Below are 19739 nucleotides of genomic sequence, written 5' to 3' on the forward strand. Positions count from 1 at the left end.
CTGGATTTCTTCCCTAAATCTTTTGAGCGTCATCTTCCTCTTTCACATTCTGAACATTGCCCTTTACTCCTAGAAATCCTCTCCTCATATTCAAGTTCATAATAAACCTTTCTGCTTAGAGACCATATGGACAACCCATCCTTCATTCAAATCTGTTGTGGTTGAAACTTGGGATGTTAACCAACACTCTTTGGTTCTAGTCATTGCTATTTTTAAGAATAACATTACTTTTTGGAATAAAAAATATTTTGGGAATATTTTGTCAAACAAAAAAGGTTACTAGCTCGACAGTAGACATCCAAGGTTCCCCTCATTACGCAACTAGGTCCTTCTTACAAAATCTTTAGGTTGAGCTATAGAAAGATTATCATACACTCCTTATCCTTGAACATGACTTCTGGATGTTAAAATTTCAGATTCAATGTCTTAATGAGGGCAATGCAAATACAAAATAGTTCTGCACGTCCACTGCCCAACGTAGGAGACATAATCGAATAAAGAATATATGGAATTCTGTTGTCAATTGGATTTATGAACCATTGGACATCAAGAACCATATCATCGACTACTATAGAAACCGTTAATACAATTGATCTTATTTATCCATATCCTTCATTTTAAAAGGCTACTTCTCACCATTTACAATTTTTATCTTTTAGAGCTTTGGGAAGCACCCACTCCTTCAAACGATTAAGTTATTTCAACCTTTTAAAGCTCTGAGGCCCCGATAGTTTACACTCTTTTTTCTTTCAATAATATAGTGCTACTATTGGTAACTCAGTTGAGGAGTTCTCTAAATGGGGGTCTGATGAACTCATTGTCGATTTTTGTAAATGGGGGTTTGATGACCTCGTTGTCCCTAGGATAATAAATCATACTTATCTTTGCCTTATTCCAAAGGTTTTAGTGCCTTCTACTAATTCAAACTATCGCCTCATTAGCATGTGCAATATGTTTTATAAAATTATCACAAAATTTATTGTGCACCGTATTAAGCCTTTTCTTCCTAATATTTCTGGGCCTACTCTGTCAAGGTTTTTGACAAATAGATATTCTTCTAATGATGCTATTATTTTCCAAGAATTATTGGATTACTTACGAATAACCAAAGCCTGCACACCTTCCATGCTTATGAAATTAGATTTAGAAAAGGCTTTTCATTGCCTCGAGTGGTATTTTATTTGAGAATATCTCATGTATTTCCACTTTCCATTGAATCTAGTCCATCTCATCATGTCCTGCATATATTTCTCCACAATATCTACTCTTATAAATGGTTCATGTATAGGATATTTGTATCCAATGTGGAGCATTTTGCAAGGAGGTACCTTATTTCCATACATTTGCATCCTATGCATGGAACACATTTCTCGATGCATTAATTTGGATGTCGGCTTCCTTTGATGGAATCCTATAAAACTGACTCTATGAGATCCTCATATTTCTCAATTACTCCTTGTTGATGACCATCCCTAAGTCTACTCGGTGCTAAGTAAAACTCCCAATGAAAATAGATCCCAGTCCGTAGAAAATAGAGTAAAATTTGAGTTTCTGAAGTTTGAACTTCAAGACACATCTACGGTTCATAGATTAATATACAAGCCGTAAAATATGCTTGTAAGAATCAGACTTATTTATGAGTTTTAGGTTTTTCTTTCCAAGCCAATCTACTTTCCGTAGAAGGGTTTACGATCCGTAGACTTAGCCAGTCCCGTTCAAATGAATATCTTAGTCTTTGAAATTAATTTATGAACCGTACAAGGTTTTACAAGTCGTAAACTCAATTCTAAATCTCAAACTGATTTTCCTATTTCTAAAGTATTATAATCTAGCGTCTGTGATTCCTTTTAGGTCCCGTAGATGGTGTCCTTAAAAGATAAAAATTTCTGCAGACTTAGATTTCTAAATTCACAAGGTTTAATCTGAAGTGAAGAACTTTTGAGATGTTACAAATAGTCTCTTTAATAAGATTTTACTATGGAAATATTTAGAGGCTATCTCTAACTCTAACACTAGGCCCTGGTTACTAGGGGGTGGTTTTATTGAGGTCCTTAGAGAGGCCAAAAATTTTGGTGGGTTGTCCCTTCACAATTCTAGATCTGATAGATTTTTCAATTACATAAATCACTGTGATATGCTCAACTTAGGCTATTTAGGTAGTCAATATACTTGGTATAAAATGTGTCATAGAGTCACATGATTTTAGATAGGCTTGATAGAATTTGCAATAACTCTGGCTAGCTGGATTTATTCCCTAAATCTTATGTGCGTCATCTTCCTCTTTCACATTCTGAACATTGCCCTTTACTCCTAGAACTCACTCCTCCTATTCAAGGTCATAATAAACCTTTCTACTTAGAGACCATATGGACAACCCATCCTTCATTCAAATCTGTCGTGGCTGAAACTTGGGATGTTAATCAACACTCTTTGCTTCTGGTCATTGCATTTTTAGGAATAAGATTACTTTTTGGAATAAAAAAAATTTGGAAATATTTTCTCAAACAAAAAAGGTTAATAGCTCGATATGCGGGCAACCAAGGTTCCCCTTATTACGCAACTAGCTCGATCTTACAAAATCTTTTGGTTGACCTACATATAGATTATCATGAGCTCCTTATCCTTGAACATGACTTCTGAAAGTTAAAATTTCAAATTCAATGGCTTAATTAGGGAAATTGAAATACAAAATTATTCTACACATCTACTGCCCAATGTAGGAGACATAATCGAATAAAGAGTATATAGAATTTTGTTGGCAATTGGATTTATGAACCGTTCATATCCTTCATTATAAAAGGCTACTTCTCACCATTTACCATCTTTATCATTTAGAGCTTTGGAACCACCCCTCAATAATTGGGAACTCCTTCAAGCGATCTTTTGAGGTGTTACAAGTAGTCTCTCTATTAAGATTTTACTATGGGAATATCTAGAGGCTATCGCTAACTCTTACACCAGGTCCTGGTTACTAGGGTGTGGGTTTATTTAGGACCTTAGAGAGGTCAAAAAATTTGGTGGGTTGTCCCTTTGCAATTCCAGATCTGATAGATTTTCAATTACCTAAATCATTGTAATATGCTCAACTTAGGCTATTAAGGGAGTAAGTATACTTGGTATATAATGCATCATAGAGGTCACATGATTTTAGAAAAGCTAGATAGAATTGGCAATAACTCGGGCTGGCTGGATTTATTCCCTAAATCTTCTGTGCATCATCTTCCTCTTACACATTATGGCCATTGCCCTTTACTCCTAGAACTCACTCCTCTTATTCAAGTTCATAATAATCCTTTTTGCTTAGAGACCATATGGACAACCTGTCCTTCATTCAAATCTATCGTGGTTGAAACTTGGGATGTTATCCAACACTCTTTGCTTCTAGTCATTGCTATTTTTAAGAATAATATTACTTTTTGGAATGAAAAATATTTTGGGAATATTTTTTCAAACAAAAAAGGTTAGTAGCTTGACACGCGGGCATAGAATGTTCCCCTCATTACACAACTAGATCCTTTTACAAAATCTTTAGGTTGAGCTAAAGATTATCATAAGCTCCTTATCCTTGAACATGACTTCAGGAAGTTAAAATTTCAGATTCAATGGCTTAATGAGGGCAATGCAAATACAAAATTATTCTACACGTTCTTTGCCCAATGTAGGAGACGCAATCGAATAAATAATATATGGAATTCTGTTGGCAATTCAATTTATGAACCTTTGGAGATCAAGAACCATATCACGGACTACTAAAAAAAGCGTTATACAATTGATCTTCTTTGTCCATATCCTTCATTTTAAAAGGCTACTTCTCACCATTTACCATCTTTATCTTTAAGAGATTTGGAAGCACCCCTGAATCAATGGGAACTCCTTCAAGTGATTAAGTTATTTCAACCTTTTGAAGCTCTGAGCCCCGATAGTTTACACCCTTTTTTCTTTCAACAATATAGTGCTACTGTTGGTAACTCAGTTGAGGAGTTCTCTAAATGGGGGTCTGATGAACTCGTTGTCGATTTTTGTAAATGGGGGTTTGATGACCTCGTTGTCCCTAGGATAATAAATCATACTTATCTTTGCCTTATTCCAAAGGTTATAGTGCCTTCTACTAATTCAAACTATCGCCTCATTAGTGTGTGCAATATGTTTTATAAAATTATCACAAAAGTTATTGTGCACCGTATTAAACGTTTTCTTCCTAATATTTTTGGGCTTACTCTGTCAAGGTTTTTGACAAATAGATGTTCTTCTAATGATGCTATTATTTTCCAAGAATTATTGGATTATTTCGAATAACCAAAGCCTGCACACCTTCCATGCTTATGAAATTAGATTTAGAAAAGGAATAGGGTAGATTCTTTCATTGGTTGTAGAAATTGTTCATGGAATAGGGTCTGATGACTGGGCTTAGGGTCACTTCGACAGACCTTTCCTATGGTCCGTGGAAACTTCTACGTGCCGTAGAAATCATTTATAGATGGAACTTTACTAAACAAATATTTCACTATGTTGTGGGGTTCTACAAGCCCCACCAATGAATCATATAACCTTCTACGAGTCATAGGTTCTACTCGTGGACCACTAGTTCTGAGGAAATTCTAACTTTTTCTCCATACTCTTCTAAGGATCTATGCTAGCATTCTTTGGGGTGTTAAAATTGAGTTGATCTAAAGTCATACTTATAGTGACTTTAGTATTAAATATTTGAATCTATATTATCAAACATTATAGCAATAGTGTATGCGGTCCATATTTTAAAAGTACCGAGTATGTAGGATATGCATGATAAACATAATAATTGGACATGCTGAATCTGAAATTATTACTGAATAACATGAAAAGATGCAATGACCAAGTAGTAAACATGCATTGATACATACTGAAGACTGAAATAACTAACTACAAGGCCATGCAATATCCGAGACTAAACTGTGGAGATACTCTAAACCGACATATAACCATGTGAGCTACAATATCAAGTTTGATATATATTACCGATCAGTAGGGACCAATACACCTTGCCAGGGTATAAAGGTTAATCTGAGTTAATGTGGTACCATTAAGCTAATGTCTATAAAAGACTAAGAAGTTAGTCCTGGAGTGACAGATGACCCTTATAAACCTACGATGGCACGTAGTTTTGGTACTTAGGGATTGCTATTAAAGGTCTCAGTCCTTAACTGATAGATGAGCTATCATCCCTAGGTCCCCTTGGTGCTAAGTAAAACTCCTAATGTAAAGTTTCTTATAAACTGATAAAGCAATTCAACTAATTAAAATACTGAGTTATCCTGATAAACTGATAACAACTTAGTGGTTCATGAATTCGGATAAAACTGATAATATCTGAGAGACACTTAATCTGAAAGCATCTTAAATTCTAAAAACTGATAATATGAGACATACATTATATGTACATTGAGGGTTCATGAAATTACCATATATAATACTTATTTAATAAACATAAATATATAATTTAAACTATCCAGGAAGGAGTCTGAGTAAATAATAAAGAAATATGCTTTTCACAAAACTCGAACTACTATAGAAATCACAGACTGATTACTAGGTTTTCTCTGGGACTCAAGGAGAGGAAAAATGCCCATTGATGAAATCCCACATACTTGGAATGAAGACACTAACTTGAATTATTGAACTGATGCTTCAAGAGGAAGAACTCTTGTTCTTGTTTGAGAGGAACCTCGAGCATACTGATTTTGGAATTTGGGAATCATGCGCGAAGGGGGAGGTTCTTGTATAACTAATTCCCTTTACATGAACATTTATTTTGAGATTTTGGGGTTTTGAAGGTTGATCACAACACAATTGTCGATGATATTTTACAGGTGAGTTTCAAAAACCATGGTCAATATATTTTTGAAGAAAATATTCAAATTTTCCATTATTCCTCTGTTATGACTTTTTGGGGTCTTTTTGAACTTGATTTCAAAAGTAGTTGTATTTGCATTGTTCATACTTTTGTATGGAGATTTTATATTTTATTATATTATGCGAATCTGTGGTTGTGATGAAGAGGAAAATCTCAAGTCTCAATTTTGTTTCTTCACTCTAAGGCAAACGAATCGTTTTGACTCTTTTACAAAGTGTTTTAGGCTTTGTGTGTTGGTGTATCGTGATTGGGAATTCATGGGGAATATTGGGGGTGTCCGCATTGGTGAAGTGACAAGTATTCACTCTAGAACCAGAGTCAAGCATGAGTGGTCAAAACAAAGAATATAAATGAACATGATTGAGTTAACATATTGGCTCTTTTATTGAATTAATGTATTTTGTACTTATTGAATTGTTTGAGTGAGGATTTTTTTTTATTGATACTTTGTTGTATTATGTAGTGAGTGGCTTTGGATAATTTATTCTTTTCACGATCTGACCTAGGGCATAGTCGTAATATGGCAATCGAAACTCCGAAGGGCTCCAATAAAGTATCTTGCAAATGTCATAAGCATACACAAGGTAAAATAAAAGAGGAAACATCATAAGAGAGTTTAAACTATGAATAGAAATTTAAAAATGTCACATAAAAATATAGACTCGAAACATTTGTCCAACTAGATGACTCTACTCATGAACATGGGCGGGGGCTAAGACATGTCCCTAGATCACCCTCAATATGAAAGATAGGAAAATTCTTTGGAACAATAAACAACTCGATAACTAGTCCCCGATAAATGAAGGCACACCACAACCACCGCCGAAAAGAAAATCTTAACTAGCCATGTAGATGAGTATAATCTTCAATCTCAACTCCTACATTATAAGACAATGTAGGAAAAAAGTATGAATTAGTATGTTGGAATGTACTAAGTATGACGGCGTAACATGCAACATAAATCATGGAATGCAAAGGTCAAGTAAAACGCATGATAAGATAAAATAAGTAAAGTCTTGAGAAAATCATATTGACCAAAGCATTTTAAAAAATATAATTTAAAATTATAGCATACTTAAGAGATCATACATATGTGGGATAGGAACCATAACTGACAATAAGACCATGCGAGCTATAACATAGAATTCGATGATACCCACATCGAGAAGGAGAAGGCTACTTTGCCAAGGTAGACTCCTACATGCCTAAGTGGATTCATTAAGCGGTCGTGTGAATCGGGTACTCACCCCTAGTTCTTAGACTCGGGTACTCACCTCCAAGCCTTGATATTTAGGGTACTCACCTCTTAGAAATTTGGATATTCGCCTCTAATCCCTTTGTTCCTACGGTGGCATGTAGTTCAAGAGACATGAAGTTGCTACTAGGGATTTTGGTAGGGCCCCCACCTCAAGTCCTCTTAGTGATAAGTCAAATACCACAGAATATATATATATATATATATATATATATATATATATATATAGCATAGAAATTATAATTGACATATATTATAGTCATGATCATAGATGTCAAAATCATAGAGTAGCTCATTTTCATAACATAAGTGCAATGCAGGTATTGTCCTTCCACATTACCAATCATACATACATAGTTCATATCATTTGGCCTTAAGGTACCACATTGTTCCCTAAGTCACCCTTTCCATAATTTGCATGAAAATTATCATTCGAAACATACTTTTAGTTCATGATCATAATTGAAATACATAATCATAATTCATACTTGGAAGTTCATGATCATAGCTTATACTTGAAATTAGGGTACGACATAAATGTATGATCAATTGACTTGAAAATCATGAAATTGACTTGAAAACATGCATGATCATAAACTTTCTTTCAGCCCATACATAATTCATATAGATAATATCCTTTGGAAGTATAATTTAAAATTCTCATAATTTACATCATGAATCCTAGAGATCAAAATAGGAGAATTCATTGGAAAACTCTTGAATTCAATACAATAACCATCAAATCATATCAAAATAGACTCATGATCATACTTTAAATCATAATTCATGCAATAGGAATAAAGATCATAAAACCCATTTTACTGTAATTTGATAGAAAACCTTGAAAAATTGATTCGGCTTCGTGGATGAAAGAATCCATGAATCAATATCCACATACCTTAAGTGATAGCACCAATTAATTTGGAAGAACTTGAGAGTTTTGATGGAGAGCTTGAGTGAATTTACTTGAAATCTTCAACGGAGTCCCTTGAGAGCCTTTTTGTAGAGAGAGAAATATTTGATAGATAAATTGTAGGAGAATGAATAGAATTAGGGGTTTAGGTGAATTTATAGAGTTGGATTAGGAACTAAAACATATAGGTTCATTGACTAATAATTTGGGAAATGTCTAAAATGCCCTTAAAAAAATTTAACACGGCCAGAAAACTCTCCCAGGTCTGCGATGCAGACCTATCGCGGACCCTACTGTTTTATGAATTTCTTCAAAAATCTATTTTTCTTCAGGTTTTGACCCCCTGATCATATTACAAACTCGGATTTTCCAAAAAGATTAAGGATGATGCATTACTTGAGAGGCCTATTCCCAAGGCATTCTTAAGGTACTTGTAATTATTTTTGAGAGATGTTACACTTTTGACTTCTTTATTGGGCATCGTGCCCATGAGTGTCTCTATATTGGCTTATTAGTTGAAATCATCATCCTCTAATTATACATATGATGTTGTTTATTTTTATTGGTGCTGAAACTCTGATATGAAATCACACTAATAGAATTGATGAAATTATATGAAAAAAGGCAAGAGGATATGGTTTTGATGAAAGTGCCCCAAGCCGTGGTTGATATACACATACAATTTTGAGGGAAGTTCCCCACATCGGGATAATATACATATATGATTTTGAGGGACGTGCCTCACACGAGATAGGTGCATAGACTTATATGTCCCTCATGAGACCTAAATGGCCACTAAGTAGTGGATGTGTATTGATATGACAGACATACATCATCTTCTATGATGTTTTCATTGCGATTGGACCTCATTATCTGTAAGATCATGAAAGTTTGAAAGTCAAGACAAAGGAAAAGTTATAGAAAAGTGATCTGGTGCAGGTTTCCACAAGGCGACCTACGGTCCGTAGGAAGACCTATGAGCTGTAGGAAGGCAGTCATAGGAAGCCTGGACACTTGGAAAAATTTGGAAGTTGAGGGTTGTCCTATAGGACCATATACTGACCGTAGGAGGTCCTATGATCCATAGAAGAGAGTCTATTGGAAGACCCTTGAGAAGTGGAACTTTCTAGTAGCTAAGGGGAGGTTCTACGAAATAGTCCTATGGACCGTCGAAGGTTAGATGAGTTGTAGTATGTACCACAGAGTAAGGATCAGAGACTTTGATTTTTGGAAATTTTGAAGTATTGTAGGACAAAAGAGTTGAGGATCGTAGGGATTTTTACAACCTGTGGACCAGGGTGGTAGGGTCAAGGTACAATTCCAGTACCTACTTTTTTGGTACATTACTTCTTCGAACGTGTTCTATGACATATAGGACTACCTACGACCTGTAGAACAAGGTTCGTAGGATTTAAGTACAATTCTAGTAGCCTCTATTTTTGTGGCATGGCTTATACAGATGCTTCCCACGGATCATAGGAAGTTCTACGAACTGTAGGTCCCATCTATAGGATCATTTTGGTAGAATTAATCCAAGGTTATTTTTGACATTTCCCATTCTTTTAACTCCCATCTAAGGCACCAAGGTTTCTCTCCCAAGGATGTTCTTCTCCAACAAGCTAGGGTTTCAAGGAAGATCAAGTCTCCTCTCAAGTTCTAAGCTAGAATTGAGTGAGGTATGTAGGAATTTCATCCACGGATCCTTTCCATCCATGGAGTTCCAAAGATTTCTCTCCTTTTTGTATAAATTCAATCTAATGGTTTTAGGATTTTGATGATTTATCATTGGGTTCATTCAATTATACTTTTACGCATCAATAATAATCTTAGTATGCATGAATTAATGTTAATTACATGATTTCAAGAGATTTTACATGGACCCATGCATTAGCTATATTTTATGACTATGAACCATGATTTGAGAACTAACATGCATCATGAATTTATGAATTATGATTCCAATGATGCTTTGAAATAAAGTATCAATGAGGTAATCTCATCTTGAAGGTTTTTCATGATATAGCCACTTTAAGTTAAGTGTGATTTTATATGAAAATCTTATCATGATCTAGATGCTTTTAATTAAGTATATCTTATGACTTGATTGCGTCGAGGTTCATGTTATTGTTTAAGGAGCTATTCTTATGTTTTTCAAAGTATTTATGATGAATTTGGTCGTATAAGAGTATTATAATCGTCCATGACTATGCTATGATTATGATTGATATTCTTTTTGAGATTTTATTTAGCACCATGTGGACTAGGAGTAATCACCTAGATCCCATAAATATGTGACACCGTGGGATATCCTAAATGTATAGTTTAAACTTAAGCACATGTATCCACATATAGCTCATGTAAATAGTCCTTACCTTGGCAAGTGGGAAAACCTCTTTTTGGTGTGGAGAAGACATTGGACTCCATGATATATATCTCATGGCTTATGTAGGTTAATGGTATCCCGTACAAAATTTTATGGCTCCTCTATGCAATGTTTCATTATGAATTTCTTATAAGTTTTTCATTGACCATGGCTTATGATTCAAATAATAATTTTAAAGGTTTTTAACTATGCTTAGCTTGGTCATTTTATTATTATGATTTGCATCATGCATTGCATATTCTCCATACTTAGTTCATTCCATGTACTAACACGTACTATATTTCCTATATTATTTCATAATATATTTCACGACGCTCCTGCCCATTCTTGTGGCTAGTACAGGTTCCAATTGGCATCACTTATTTTGGTGAGCCCTCATAATTCGAGGGTGCGACCATTATGTCATCATTAGTTTTAGACTCATTTTAGTGTCATATGTTTTGGCTAAGCTAGGACTTGTCCTATACGCGTCTATTTAGTAGAAGCATTGTCAGACTAGACCAGTATAATTTTGTTCATTTCATATGTTATGTTTGGGATTCTCTTTTATCAAGATTTCTACTTTTGAGGCTTATATTCCACAATTAAGATTACTCTTGATGTCATGTTATCTTATGTTATCTTATGTATGCTAAGAGTCTTGATCAGGGTGTCTCGCGATTATAATTATCGTGTCACATCTAGGGTATGGCTTGGGTCATGAAATTATCATTGAGTGATGTGTATGAGTGAGTAATTATTATCAATGATTGATTTCTATTGTAAGTGTTAACTGAATCCCCCTTTTGCCCATTATTGATATTATTGGGAATTAGATGGTGTTGCTTATTCGTTGAGTTAATTCCATTGCATTTGCATTGTTTTTTCTTTCTATATCTACCAGGATGTGTTGGTTTGTTGATTTTTCTGTGTAGTTTGTAGTATTTGGAGGTTCGGATGGTGTGGTAGGGTTAAAGGTGCTATTCACCATTTTATTTATTGTTGTCTAGGGATTCTTGTTGAGTACCCCTTGTTGTTTTAGTACTCAGTCCCTTACTTTGCTGCACTTGTATAAGTCATCAGCCTCAATCATCTTGATCACCTTCCCGCATTAGTGTCCAAGGTTTACATTAGGAGTATGTAAGGTAGCTACTAGTTATTTCAGTAGGTGTCACATACCTTTATTTATGTGTTCATTCTATTATAGAAATGGAGACATAAAGACTTGTATTTTCTCTTTATCATTTACTTTCTCTTCTTTTTCCATAGTTAGCTTTGTAGAGAATTGTTTAGACTTACCTGTCTAGGTAAGATAATATAGGTGCCATCACACTCGGTTTTTTGATTGTGACGGAAAAGTTGGAACCCTAAAGTTGGTCAAACAAGTCATTCATCCTAGGGATAGGATATTTATTCTTTATTATGAATTTTTTCAATTGAAGGAAATCGATGCACATTCTCAAAAAACCATATTTTTTTATTCACTAAGAGCATTGGAGAAACCCATGGAGAGATATTGGGTCTGATTTAACCTTTATCTAAAAGGTCCTTTAACTGGTGTTTTAACTCCTTAAGCTCAGTTGCAGACATTTTGTAAGAAGAAATTGAGGTTGGCTGGGTATTTAGAAGAAGGTCTATTTTAAAATCAATTTCCCTTTTGGGAGGGAATCTAGGAAGATTTTTAGGAAACACCTCTGGAAATTCATTCACTACTGGGACTGACTGAAGGGTTGGGGTTTTGGAAATGAAATCCTTAAATCGGACTAGATGGTAAATGCAACCCTTAGATACCATCATTTTGGCATTAAGGTATGATATAAACTGACCTATAGGTGTTGAAGTACTACCCTTCCACTCTATACTAGTTAATTAGGAAACTAAAATATAATGACTTTGGTTCTATAGTGGACTGAGGCATAACTAGAATATACCTGGTCCATGCTAATAATGATATCGAAATCGTGCATGTCTAACTCTACTTTATAAACTAAGGTGATTTTCTAAAAACTGAGACTGGGTAATTTTATGTACCCATTTAGCTAAGAATGATTCACCAACACGAGTAGACACTTAGAAAGGTTCTATTAATATTTTAGGGCTGACATCAAAAATTTCACTGCAATATAAGGAGTAATGAAAGAAAGTGTAGCTCTTGGATCTAATAATGCATAAAACATCAAACAGAAGACATGTAACATACTAGTGACTATATCAGGGTAATTCTCCTAATAATGCCGAGTTTGCAAAGCATAAAACCTATTTTGGCGTGGTATTCCACCAGTACTAGATGAGGTACCCCGTTGAGTTGAGCGACCTACTATAGCTACTGAAGTGCTAGGTTGAGTCAACTGATGAACATCGTTTCCCCTAATTGACACCGGGTAATCACTTAATCTGTGACCTATCTTTCCACATCCAAAATAGCTATCACTACAGGTCATACATTCCCTAGGGTGGTTCTTACCACCCTACTAAAGACAAAAAAAGTGAGACCATAGTGACACTGCCATTTGAATTAGAGCCTTGTGTCCTATCCTTGTTCTCTAATCTAAATTTTTACACTGAGGCACTAGTAGAGGATGGGGCTGAACCTGAATACTTCTGGTAAAACTGAGAGTGATTGCCACTGCCTGATTTCTTCTAAGAGTAGTCAACACTATCTGTTCTAGACCTCTTGTTATCCTTAACACTCTCCTTAACCTTTTATTTCTCAATCTACTAGGCATGAGTCATCAACTTTGATATTTCCATCTCCTTGATCAACATCACAATTCTATATTCTTTTACTACTGTCTCAGAAACATCATAGACAAACTTACTCATATGGGCCTTGGAGTTGGCCACCATAGTTAGAGCATACTTAGAAAGTTGAGAAAACTTTAGAGAATACTCCTTTATTGTCATGTTACCCTGCTTTAGATTGATGAACTATTTGACCTTGGCTTCCCTTAAATCAAGCAGGAAGAACCTATCCAAAAATGTATCCTCAAACTTATCCTAGACTACTGGGCGTCCATCAACAACCCTGTCTTCTTTCCATTGCTTGTACCTAATCTAAGCTACTCATTTCAACTAGTAAGACACTAAGTCTGTACTCTTAGCTTGATGAAAAACCATAATATGGGTGATCTTTAGATTTTCTTAATGAACTCTTGCGGATCCTCCTCCACCTTAATACCATAAAACTCTAAAGGATTCATTCGAGTGAAATCCTGGACCCTTGTCGTTGCTATCTTCCCATTCAGGTTGATTGAGGCAAAGTCTTCTCGATTGGCTTGAGGTCATGTATTGAGATAACACTCAGAAAATAGCCTTGAACTCAGCATGGGTGACTTGTTCATTCAAATGGTCTACTGAAGCTGGTGGTGCTGGCTGGTCTTCATTCCCATTCCTTCTAACGTAAGGTCTTTTAAGAGGCACGATTCTATAAATGCATAGAGAATGAATTAGTAGGAGATTATATAAAGGAGAACTCTATCGCATGACTAAAAATATGAAAGAAGTAAAGTATTTTCTAAAATGATTCATAACCCCTCATTTATTGATGTGACACACTTCACATCCATGAAAAAGACTCTACTTAAAACGATGTTTAGAAACTCTATGATGCTTAAACTTGATGCTCTGATACAAAGTTTATCATGGCTTGAGACTACCACCTAGTCATAATATGGTGGTTGGAGCCACAAGTGACCCCAAGATAACCTATGGTCTAGCATGAAAATAAGATATATAAACATAGAAAACTGAAATACTGACATGGAAGCTAAATCTGAAATAGGTTTTTTAAACTCAAAACATCTAAAATACCAAGTATTTGAATAAACATAAGTTGGAGATAATCTGACTATCTGGAAGCCTCTACTAATATGAGTTGCTAGGACAAGCCCCTAGCTAACTTTAATTGTCTAAAAACTAAAATAGTAATAACTAAATGAAATATAAAGGTCTTCCTCAAAAGATGAGGACACACCAATATGGCTACTAAGTTTATCTAATGTCCTACTAAATGGAACTAGAGTGCTGAACATCCAACCCTATAATATGAAAAAATATAGTGAAAGAGTATGTGGTCAGTACTTTGAATGTACTGAGTATGTAGGATATGCATGATAAACAAAATAAGTGGACATGACAAATCTGAAATGTTATACTAAATAACATGAAAAGATGCAATGACCAAGTAGTAAACAAGCACTGATATATACTATAGAGTTAAATAACTAACTACAATGTCGTGTAACATCTAAGAATGAACCATGGGAGATACTATAATCATGTTAGCTACAACGTAGAGTTTGATATAATCCCTATAGAAAGGGCCCTCTATACCTTGCCACGGTATGAAGGCTGATTTAAGCTAAGGGGTGGTATCATGTGCCAACCCTTCACCATTGCTTAATGAAATGATGAAAATAAACCATGCTTGGTACACTTGAAAGGATCATGTGTCTCTTTTCCATGTTTAGATGACCAAGGAAAAACTTTAAAATAACCATGAAAGAGATGCGAACATGGAAAAAATAATGACTCAACTTGATTTTGTCTCCAAATATGTCATGGGTAGAGGATATAAAATGGTGAATGTGGTGCATGCAAATCCTGGGTTTAATTCAGAGGATGCAAAATTCAATGCCATGTATAATGAAGAAGGGCAATTTCTAGCAAATTAGCCGGGGGGTTCTAGTCCGACCTATCCAAGGTCAGTTGGGAATCAATCTTGGTATAAGGACCAAAAATGTGGTTGGAGGGAGCGTGAAAGAGACTGGTATGACTAAGGTAATAATTGGAGGGAATGCCATGGTAAAGGTGATAGATACATCCCTTTTTATCAAAATCCCAAAGAGTCGAATGATGACCCCAAAAGCTTCCGAACTAAAGACATGCTGGCTAGAATTATCAACAAGGTTGAGGGTTTGGTCAAGGTTCTTAAGTAGATGAAAGAAGATTTCTCTTAATCAAACCAAGTAGTCACTTCACATTCTATGCCAATTACACAACTTGAGGCTCAAATGGGACAAATCTCATCCCACTTAAATCTGAGGCCTAAAGGTGGTCTCCCAAGTGATATAGTAGCAAATCCTAAGAACAAAAATGCATAATGTATGGATATATTGACTAGGATCATAAAGATTGTCATTAAGGAAGCACAAAATGATGTAGCGACTATTTCAATCAAGGGTAAGGCCATTGTATTTGAAAATGATGAGTTACCCAAAGAGCTAAATAATGAAGCATCTAATAAAGTTAATGATTCACCGACTGTTGTTGATTTCTGTGTGAATAAAAAATCTAATGTTGGAGTTGTCTCACCTATTTTTCCTACAAAGACACTTCTCAAGTTAAAGTATCCATTCCCTTAATGATTGAAAAAGAAAGATGAGGACATCAAATTTCAAAAGTTTATATCCATCTTCAAGACTTTCTATTAATCTTTTATTGGTTGAGGCATTCTAGGAAATGCCTAGGTATGCTAAATTTATGATGGAATTGGTGATAAAAAAGTGCATGTGGATGTTAAAACTATTGAGGTGTCTCATAGTTATAGCGCCATCATGTGAAGTAATATTATGGTGAAGGAGGATGATCCCTAGGTATTTACTATTCCATGTACTACTGAGTTGTATTAATTTTCCAAAGAACTTTGTGATTTGGGTGCTAGTATAAATTTTATGCCCTATGCCATTTTAAAGCAACTAGGTTTTGGTGAGCCCAAGCCATCAACAATGTGACTACTTATGGCCGATCATTCTATAAAGCATCCCATCGATATTCTCTATGATATATTGGTGAAGGTTGATAAATTCATATTTTTGGCAGATTTTATGATTCTTGATTGTGAGATTGATGCCGAGGTTCCTAGTGTGCAAGAGGTGAGTAAGTCATCTTTAATGTGTGCAATCTATGAAGAAACTAAATGACCTTTATGTGATATCGATTATTGATGTTATCTATGAGGTGGTTGCAAGTGTGCAAGAGGTTTCTAGTTTTGGGGAATCATTAGCGACTATATTATTGAAATTTGATGCAAAAGAGATTTCTGATAATGATGAAGTGGTGGTTGTTATATCGTGTATTGGATATTACCCCGAGAATCTAGTGAGGTTAGATATTGACTTACAAAATAGAGACTCACCACTCGCAAAGTCGTCTATTAGTAAGACACCAAAGCTTGAGATAAAGGTACTTCTGTCTTACCTTCGATATGTCTTCTTGGGAGAAAATGGTACTTTGCCTGTTATAATAGCTGTAGATTTGGTTGATGAGCAAGTGCAAGCTCTTGTGAGCGTATTGAAAAAAGTTTATCAAGGCTATTGAGTGGACAATTTCCAATATCATGGGTATTCCTCCCTGTGTTTGCACTCATAAGATACAATTGGCTAGTGATAGCAAGCCGAGAATAGAGCACCAATAGATATTGAACCCTCCAATGTAAGAGGTAGTAAAGAAGCAAATCTTTAAGTTGCTCGATACGGTTGTTGTCTATCCTATTGCGGATAGTAAATAGGTGAGCCCAGTGCAATACATCCCTAAGAAAAGTGGCATGACGGTTGTGCCAAATGAAAAGAATGAACTTGTATCGATGTGGCTGGTGACCGGTTGGAGAGTGTGCATAGACAATCGAAAAATGAATTCTTCCACAAAAACAACCACTTCTCTATGCCTTTCATTGATCAAATGTTAGATCATCTTATGGGTCATAGTTGGTAGTGCATTTTGGATGGGTATTCTGGGTATAACGTAATTTCTATTTCTCCCAAAGTACAAGGGAAGACTACTATTACGTGCCCATATGACACTTTTGCTTTTAGGTGGATGCCCTTCAGTTTATGCAATACTCCTGCAACTTTTAAAAGATATATGTTGTTCATTTCTGCCTACGTAGTGGAGGATATGGAGGTATTTATGGATGATTTTTAGGTTGTGGTCACATTTTTTAAGGGAACAGACCCTACACGAGGCTCCAACCTCTCGTGCACAGTCAGGGGTTTCGCATCACCCCCAAGCCTTAACATAAATAATAAATAGAAAGGTATAAGGAGGGGGACATAAAACCTTACCTCCGATCCTATATTGGTTCATAAGTCGGCAAACCTACTAAGGTCGGCTAACTCATCCCCAATACAAAAGAGGGCTAACTAAAAAATAGAAAGTAGTAAACCTATGAAAGGACTCATCCTAGTACAAGTTGACTAAGAAAGCATAAATGAGGGAGACTCTCCCCTTCCAGAAAACAAGAAAGTAGCCTACACTAGTCTTATTCAACAACACTACGTATCATACATAGCTAATTGAAGAAGAACAAGTATACGAACCTTCTATCTCATATGGGGTGAGGAAGCTCTTTTCATCTTTGCCATTTTTAGTCTTGCCGTACCAATAAAATCCAAAGGAACTATGCAACAACATCCAGAGCATGAATATCAGCTAAGGAGGGTGAAAGGAGGAGAAGTATATGGAACTTGAGCAGTCAGCAGCCTTGGGAATTTTGAAGAAGAAAGTGGTGGGCTGAAAAGAAGTATCTTGCAAGTCCTGGCTTGACCAGCTGCTTGGATGTTTAACTGTTGGTGCCTTGCACATTGGAGAGATTCTTCTGTGCCTGCAATCAAACAAATAAACAAACAAGGAGCTCCAAGAATTTTGGATGCAAGGGGCCTACTGCAAGTGTGAGACCCCTGCATGTATGGCTGTTATCTCCCTTTGTTTGAAGCTTTGTGGGCCTACATAAACAAGTAACCAAGCAAGGATCTCCAAGAATATTGTTACTAGTAGTGAATGCAGCCTGCTGCATCTCAGCCATGTAGTTGTTGGTGCTGTGATGTAGCTTCTATATGTGTTGTCATTGGGGAGTTATGAGACTATATGTATTTTTTGGTGTAGGACTTCCAAAACTAGTTGCTGCAATTCTAACATAAGGCTCAAAGTTGCATGATGCCTGCACAAAGAGATATACAATAGAGAACAAAAGTAGAACTGAAGATTTAGTTTTGATGTCTGCTGAATGGATTTCCATGTATTGGAAGTTGTCTTGCTGATCTGGAGAGGTGTTGCTGGAGGCTCCTGAATGTTGTTGAAGGTTGAATTTCTTGTTCTAGGTAAATGGAGTTGTGTAAAGGAGGAAGAACACAACCAAAAACTGGAGCAATTGTTATGGGGTTGCTGCTGTGTGAGCAGCTCCAAGTTGCTCAGCTGGAGATCCATGTTGTTGCCTTTTATTTGCCAAGGTGCTGTGAATAGCACCCCTAGTGTTGTTGCACCTACACAAAAACAATCAAACAAAGACAGGCAACCAAACAAACACAAGACCCAAAAGGGGCTTCTAATTTTGCACAATCCTTTTGTAGCACTCTTGGTGAAGATATTTGATTTGGTGGTTTTATCTGTGATGTCCTCTATGTAGTTGTTGTTAATGCATGTTGATGTATCACTCCATCAACCTGCAACAATACAACAAACAAACAAAAGCAAGAAAGGACTTGCACAAGCTAGCAAAAAGGAAAGGACCTCTAAGAGTGCTTTGGAGCCTGTTAGCTTTTTCAAGGTCGCTCGACTAACATCTCCAATTATCCGATTGAGATGAAACTTTTTGAGCTTTGCACATACAGCCTTTTCTTTAGTCCTGTAAGATTTGGAGGCTTTTTGCACAAGTTGTAATTTCCAAATTGCAAATTTCTCCCTCTTTAGGCTTAAGACAACTATTTTTTTTCTTTTTTTTTTGTTTTCCCCTTAAACAATTGAGTTAATATCGAGTGGACCAATGGCCCATATATCAGATATTAAACTGATAAGAACAAATACTACACTTGATCTTAGACACATTTGATGCTTTCCTTGATCATCTTAGCTGGGTGTTGCAAAGGTATTTTGAAACCAATCTTGTACTTAATTGGGAGAAGTGCCACTTCATGGTAAAAGAAGGCAGTGTTGGGCCATAAAATCTCGAGAGATGGCGTATAAGTTGATCAAGCAAAAGTTGAAGTTATTACTCGATTATGTCCTTCTATTTCGGTATAAAGTGTTTGGAGTTTGTTGGGACATGATGAGGTTTACCGAAGGTTTATCAAATACTTCTCTAAGGTAGCCTATCCTTTATGCAAGCTTCTTGGAAAACAGAGTGTGTTTGAGTTTGACGATGCTTGTGTCAATGAATTCTTATGACTTAAAGAGAAGCTTATATCGGCTCCGATTATTTTTGCTTCAGATTGGAGCATCCCTTTTGAGCTCATGTGTGATGTGAGCGGTGTTGCTTTAGGGGCTTTTCTTGGCGAAAGGAAAGGAAATTTATTCCATCTTATCTACTATGCTAGTAAGACGTTAA

General features: G+C 35.8%; 1 pseudogene; it reads right to left on the bottom strand.

Moving 5' to 3' along the window:
- Window positions 1-19134: 19134 nt before the first annotated feature.
- LOC129901891 (U2 spliceosomal RNA) lies at window positions 19135-19250 on the bottom strand (annotated as a pseudogene).
- Window positions 19251-19739: the final 489 nt, after the last annotated feature.

The sequence above is a fragment of the Solanum dulcamara genome, chromosome 8 (assembly GCF_947179165.1).
Source record: "Solanum dulcamara chromosome 8, daSolDulc1.2, whole genome shotgun sequence".
Taxonomy (NCBI): domain Eukaryota; kingdom Viridiplantae; phylum Streptophyta; class Magnoliopsida; order Solanales; family Solanaceae; genus Solanum; species Solanum dulcamara.